Source organism: Rhinopithecus bieti, unplaced genomic scaffold (genome assembly GCF_001698545.2).
Source record: "Rhinopithecus bieti isolate Rb0 unplaced genomic scaffold, ASM169854v2 scaffold_2524, whole genome shotgun sequence".
NCBI lineage: Eukaryota > Metazoa > Chordata > Mammalia > Primates > Cercopithecidae > Rhinopithecus > Rhinopithecus bieti.
In genome coordinates, this window is record NW_016803991.1 from 1,700,585 (window position 1) to 1,708,081 (window position 7,497).

Below are 7,497 nucleotides of genomic sequence, written 5' to 3' on the forward strand. Positions count from 1 at the left end.
ATATTTACTATCTAGCCCTCTACAGAAATTTTTTTGACCCCTGAGGTAGCTCCCACCAGTTTGCCTCCAGGACACAAGATAAAAAGTATGGTGGGCAGTGAGCAGCTAAGGAGGGGCAAATGGCAGCTATCTATCACACCAGAAAAGAGATAACACGGGTTGGGATATGTTTTATGTCTCTGTCTATGGCCTATCTTGGTAAATGTTCCAGGAGCAATTGAAAAGCTTGTGTACTCTTCTGTTGTTTGATGAAGTATTCTATAAATGTCAACTATGTCAAGCTGATTTTTAGCGGAGGAGATGGAAGTGACAGGATTCTGGAATTCTTTTGAAGTTAGACCCCAAAGGATTACAAATGACTTGGATTTGGAGCTTGAGAGAAAAAGAGGAGTCAAGGATGTCTCCAGAGATTCTGACCTGAGGAATGAGGAGGGTACGTTCGCCTAGGAGGACGGCTATAAGAGAAGGTTGATGAGGGAGTGGAGATAAATAACTCAGTTTGGGATATGTTAAACTTTAGATGCATGTTAGACATCACAGAGGAGATTTCTAGTACACAGTTTGGTATACAAGTCTGGAGTTGAGGGAGGAATTTAGCTCGATATATAAATTGGGGGTCATCAGTGTACAGATGGTATTTGAAGTCCTGAGATCATATAAGACCACCAAGGGAGTGCATATTATTAGAGGAGAGGACTAAATTCTGTATCCTTAGCTATCTTAAATAGTTCACACATAATTAAGCCACACAACAATCCCATGACATAACAAAACTATTGTCCCTACTTTGTAGATGAGACAAACAGTGCTCAGAAGTCAACTTCGTTATCAAATGCCGCACCTCTGTAATTACTTAAATCAGGATTTGAACTGAACTCTGGACTTCAGAGCACATCTGTTTAATATTCCAAAATTAAGGCTCCATGCCACTGCCCCATAAGCATCCCCCTGTGTTGCAGCTTCAGGCAGGACTCTCAGAGCTGCCACTGCAGAGCTCTATTCCCAAGGTTCTTCTCAGGTCACTTGGCTTTCATTCTACTTCAGTCCACACCTTCTGAGAAACTATTAAGCTATTGGCTGAAGAACTAAAAGGAAGAAGAATTTGCTAAAAGAAGCAAGGAGAGGGGGCGAAATATAATACAAATATTTGGTTAATATAGGATGCTGCTGTAGTTTGTATATTTGATCTTGCCAGATCTCATGTTGAAATTTGATCCTCTATGTTAGAATGAAGCCTGGTAGGAAGCATTTGAGTCATGAAGGCAGATGCCTCATGAATGTCATGGTGCCCTCCTCTAGGTAATGAGTGAGTTCTTACTCTATTAGTTCTTTTTTTTTTTTTTTTTGGAGACAGATTCTTACTTCATCACCCAGGCTGGAGTGCAGTGGCATGATCTCGGATCACTGCAACCTTTATCTCCTGGGCTTAAGCAAAAGAAGCAAAAATTTTTGCATTTTTGGTAGAGACAGGGTTTTACCATGTTGTCCAGACTAGTCTTGAACTCCTGAGCTCAACCAGTCCACCTGCCTTGGCCTCCCAAAGTGCTGAGATTATAGGCATGAGCCACAGTGCCCAGCCCTTACTCTATTAATTCTTATGAGAGCTAGTTGTTCGAAAAAGAGCCTGGTGCCTATTCCCTCTTTCTCTTGCTTTCTCTCTTGCTATGTGGTCTGCCCACGCCAGCTCTCCTTCACCTTCTGCCTTGAGTGGAAGTAGCCAGAGGTCCTCACCAGAAGCAGAGGATGGGCCATGCTTCTTGTAGAGCCTGCAGAACTGTGAGCCAAAGAAACACCTCTTTCCTTCATAAAGGAATACCAGCCTCAAGGATTCCTTTATAGCATCACAAATGGACTAAGACAGATTCTGTCTGTCTTATACTAATAATGCTGATGTTTATAATATTACTATTAAAACATCTGTGAAGAGCAGTTTGAAATGTATTGGCATGATTATTGGATGGGTGGGTGAACTTTAAAATTAAGCTATTTCAAAAGCAAAATGTATTTGCTTGTATATGCATATATGTGTATGTACATGTTATACACACATATATATATACTGATACCACACCCCAAAAAGCACTGAAAGATGATAAAAGTCCTCCATTATACATCAATATGTAGAATTGCTGTGGCCCAATTGGTAAATTTTTAAACATGTGGCATTATAATCCATTTGAACACTTTGGAGTTGCTCTACTGTTCAAATTAAAAGTATAAGGCCACACCATGACACTAGGAAGTGAGGCCAAGTGTCTAGCATTAATAAGAAGACAAGTCAAGAAAAGCAAAAGACTTACTGTTCAAAAGCAGTAGTACCACATGGTGTTTGTAAGATACTATGATACGAAGAAAACAGATTGTCAAAACACAATCTTGAGGCTCAGGCACTTGTAAAGCCATGATGTAGCTCTGAATGTGCTTTAAACTTCCTCAAAGATACCTGTGAAAATATCTAAGGAAGCCATTGTATATTTATCAATTCTGATGAACTTTTCATTCGGCCTCTTATTAACAAAAAGTTTAAAGCTATTTTAATGGAATATCAATAAAAGCAAACAGCAAGCACAAAAGAACAGTGATGATTTTATAGTGGTTCAAATGATCCTTTGTCATATACAAAATTCTATGATTGTTTATGATGCATCCTTATCTAATCAATTTACACAAAAGGTTTATTATACATATTTATGGGTGTATGTGTATATATATGTGGTTTGATAACAGTGCTTAGAAATTTGGCCCCCAGCCCCTTAGCTAGAGTGAATAAATTCAATGCTAGTCTCACACTATATTAGAGTTTCCACGGGAAAAGCAAGTTGACTGATCACCCCTCTGCCAGGAATGTAAATTACTGTGTGTGTAGGGTCTCCCCTCATGTTGTTTTGCACCAGGATTCTCAATAAACATAGGCCTGTTGCCATAAAGGGAAGTCAGCCAGTCAAATCCTGCCACCTCCACTACAAAGATATATGAAGACTTCGTCTTCCCGATCATCAATTCACACTCACCAAGCATGTAAGACAATGTCCAAGGCTCTCACTCCGGAGTCTGGGTAGGAGAAAATGATTGTTGTGCATTCATCTGTGCCCCACCAGCCCAACTGCATGGGGAGAAGTCAGCAGAATAGCTCTGGGTCCAGCTGCTTGGGCTCGTATTGAAAAATGTTGAATAATCAAATTGCCCATTTCTGCTCAATTGCTCTAATTTATTATCCCAGGCATTCTGAATGCTAATGAAAACCACCTATCATACCAGTCCATGTCACTCTACTTTATGATCTTATTAAAATCTCTGCATTTCTTAGCCCTGTGACAACAAATAGAGAGTGGGACAGCTGTCCTCCTGCCTCTAGTGTGGTTCAGACACCCGCCCTACCACTGCTAACAGCTGAATGATTTAGGCCAAATGAGCAGTCTTGGAGTGATATTTTTATACCCCTGACAGGATTATATAACTTAGAAAAAGGCCATTAGTGAATACAAAGGAATAAGCAGGATGGGGAAGCAGGTGAAAAATGGGCAAGTAAATCTCTGGGTCTGACTCTTCATAATAAAATGCCCTTCACATTTAGATTTAATGAGCTGGTTATCTCACCAAAAGGCAAGGGGGAAGCTGTCACCCAAGCTTCCCAGCTTTTCTCAAGATGCACTCAGTTACAAAGGGAGACCAGGCAGATGTGGCAGGCGATGGACTCCTGGCTCTTAGGGGTGCTCGGTGGCAGAGGAGCCAGAAAGCTGTCCAGTGGGAGCAATTAGCAGCCCTCAGATCTCCAAGGCTATGGCTGGGAAGGGAACCACGGAGTTCATATTTGTGGCCCAGATATGAGTAAAGCTAATGAATCTACAGCAATTTAGGCTTTTAGCATATTTATCAGTTTTTGTACCCTCTTCCTTGAAATGGAAATAACACAATTTTGCTAGCATCATGGTGAGAACTATTTGACAGAGAAGCCTAAAGCCATGTCCCCTGGGGCAGGGAGGGGTGGAACATCACTATTCTTCATTGCAATGTTGTTATTTAGTAATAACTATGAAACCCATATGATATGAAAGCCTCCAGAGAAAAAGTATTACTACCATTCTTCATTCAAGAAATACATGCATTTAGTTCCCTTTTGGACATGATTCATTTGAAAAAGAAAAAATATATTTGATATTTATGTGCATATAGTAATTACCATTTCTCAAATTTCTATGCTTTTTAGTTTCAGAACAAATGTTAGCTTTTGTTATCGATTAGGCTCATATAAATTTATGTAGTTATAAGTTACATATATGCAGTATATATTTGTATATATAAACACATGTACATATAAATATACAAAACCCTTAATGCTCTCTCACCTTATTCACTTATAGATGCTAAGTTGAATTCCTATAGGTCAGACCCTGTATTTGCAGTATTGATAACTTCCTTTTGCTGAATGGCAGGAGCTCATTGTCTTGCTCCAGGTACTCCCAAGAGAGTTGTAAACAGGAGATGGAATTTGTTTTACATTTATTTTGGGCTCTGAACTACCCCTGTGCTTCCCTGCCAGCCCACTAGGCATTAATGCTTGACTCAGTTGATGGAATTTACATCTGCTCAAAAAGAGTGCTGCCAACCCTCTTTTAACTTCCAACCTTCTCACCTCCATCCCCGCCCCACCCGCCCCCACAAACACACACAAGTCACAGACTTCTGTGCTCACTTCTTTAATGTTTAGAATTCTCAGTTTTTCTCTCCAGATGTCTGATGTTCATCTCTCTCTGGCTTGTAAAGAAATTCCTGCCTCTCTCTTCTCTGGGATGATTATTTTTTACTGAGGGCATGGGGAGCTGGTTATAGCAGTAGGGTATCTTCCAGCACTGGTATTTGCACCACCCCCAAAAATACAGTTATTGAATGTTTAATACACCTCTCCTCCCAAGGAAGCTGAGTCACTCTCAGTGAGCTAAGATAGGATGCATTTAAACACTGCCTCAGCATACTTAGAAATACTCTTCCCTCTGATTTAGCCACTATTATTAAGCCAGCTCCTTCCTTCCTTCTGGTGATGTTTTTCATCAAAGCCATATCATTCCTTCCTGCAATCTGGTTTCTATCAGGGTCTATTCAATTCCTCATAAATATCTGTACTTGTCTGAAGCCCAGTTGTGGTCAGCTTTTATATTCTTATCCACTGGCTTCTTGCTCCCAGGCAAATTATGGAATGTGGTTATTCTTAGTAGTGGGAGTTAAAAAAAAATGTTTGTTTTCTTAAATGCACATTCTTGCAGATCTTTGATTGAGCTATACTCAGTTGGAAGCATAACCAGATGGGCAGAGGGATTCGAGGAAAAGCAAATAAAAGAGAGCAAGTGAGTCTGGAACTAGCTAGCCCTGAGATTAATTTATCTGTGCATTCACTAAATAGTATGTTAAGATCCAAGCCAAACAAGGAGAAACATTGTAAACAATAGCCTTGTGATGTTAAACCTTAGCCTAATGATCATGTCAATATTGACCATGGAGATATTGCATTGTCAAATTTGTTAAACGATTAACCAAAAACTGAGACCAAGGGATATCAGGTTGTCTATTCTATGCATCGCTTGCCATTCAGACTTTGTTTTGTATGTCTGAAGGTGTGCAGTTGAATGCCAGGAAAGCAAAATTGTTTTAATATTAGTTTCTCTCAGCTTTGTTCTACTCACTACTGGAAATAGCAGAAAGAGAAAGACAGGGTACTGCATTACTCAGCAGGCCAAAAGCAAGCCCCTCTTGCCCTATTTCAACTCTCCTTTAGCTGCATCTCTGTGTATAGATATACGTTTGCATGTTCATAGAAGAGAGAGAGAGAGAGAGAGAGAGTGTGTGTGTGTGTGTGTGTGTGTGTGTGTGTGTGTGTGTGATCATTGCCATTCACCTGTGGTCGGGGGAAGTCTTCAAAGACAAACTAGACTGATAGTAGTAGCCTTTAAGGCAAGACTCATTTATTGTGCATTCCAGGGGATGAAAAGCTATAAATGTTACCTGTCTCAGATCTGACTAATGCTGTCTCCTTTGCTTGGTGCTTCAAAAAGTATATAGAGAACACACTGGTTGAGCTATGCAGAGTAAATCTGTAAAATAAGAGCTGGCTTCATCACTGTTACTGCCTACCCATTCTCTTTTCTTCACCACTCCCTCCCTCAGCCACAGAAGAAGAGATGTGTGAGACCCACACACATGACCAGGTGGGTGACTCAACATGTTCTTCCTGTTAAGTATGCACACATTTTCAGAGATGGTCGTCAGGAGAACCTCATGACTAATACAAGGAAATGAAGTGTTGAAAGTAAAAATCCAAGGCTGAGCATGGTGGCCCACACCTGTAATCCTAACACTTCTGGAGGTCACGATGAGAGGATCTCTTGAGCCCAGAAATCCAAGACCAGCCTGGGCAACATAGCAAGACCCCATCTCCACAAAAAGCAAAATTAAAATGAGCAGACATAGTTGTATATGCCCATAGTCCTAGCTACTTGGTAGGCTGAGGCAGGAGGAGCCCAGGAGTTCAAGGCTAGAAATAGCAGAAGAAGAAAGACAGGATGCTGCATGAGATCTTACTCAGCAGGCCAAAATTAAGCCTCTCTTGGCCTATTTCAACACTCCTTGAGCCCAAGAGTTCAAGGCTGCAGTGAACTTTGATTGTACCACTACTCCAGCCTGGGTGACAATGAGACCCTGTCTCTAAAAACAAAAAAAGTCAAGAAAGAAAAACACAAAATATCAATATAGACAATGGCATAGATGTTTAAAGAATAGGGAGAAGAGACACATTGCCATTCTTCTGACAGCATTGAGACACTACATAGAAAAAATGGACCTGATAGACGCTGAGTTGGACCATATTGAGATCCGTTTTCCAGTACTGTTAAATAACTTAGAAATAAATTGGTGACATATATTTTAAAACCAAACTACACAAAGGAAAATGTTGAGGCAACTATTAACTCTAGAGAAGACCAAAAGTGATAAAAGAAGACAATGTGATCTGCCCTGCTTGGCTCAGCTGTAAAACTGAATATTTAATGAATGAATATATTGGGAGGATAGAGGTGTTGGTAGAAGTTATGGGGAAGTTGTAACAGTTAAATCATCTTTCATCAAAGAAAGTTTAAAAATGTCTAAAACTTAAAACTTAAGAAATAGCAATGTTGTTATATTTAGAAACATGGAGGCAAACAGAAGAAAACTAAGACTTCAAAACAGCTCCCTCTGCTGAATAAATTGAATGGAAATGGGTGAGCCAAAGAGTTGTTTATCATTAGAATAAGTCCTGTAGATCACTTGATTCTGTTCAAGTATGCACATGTATTTTGATAAAAATAAAAACTAAATTCAAAGTTTTCTAAAAGTCCCAAGACGGGAAAAGTGAAGGTTCTCTAGCTTGCAAGATATGCTATAGTTCAGGAATCCAGACTAGGGGAAGGAATAAAAGGGATTCTTCTTCCCCTTACATCTCTCTTAGGAGTAAAGAGCCCTCTCTGA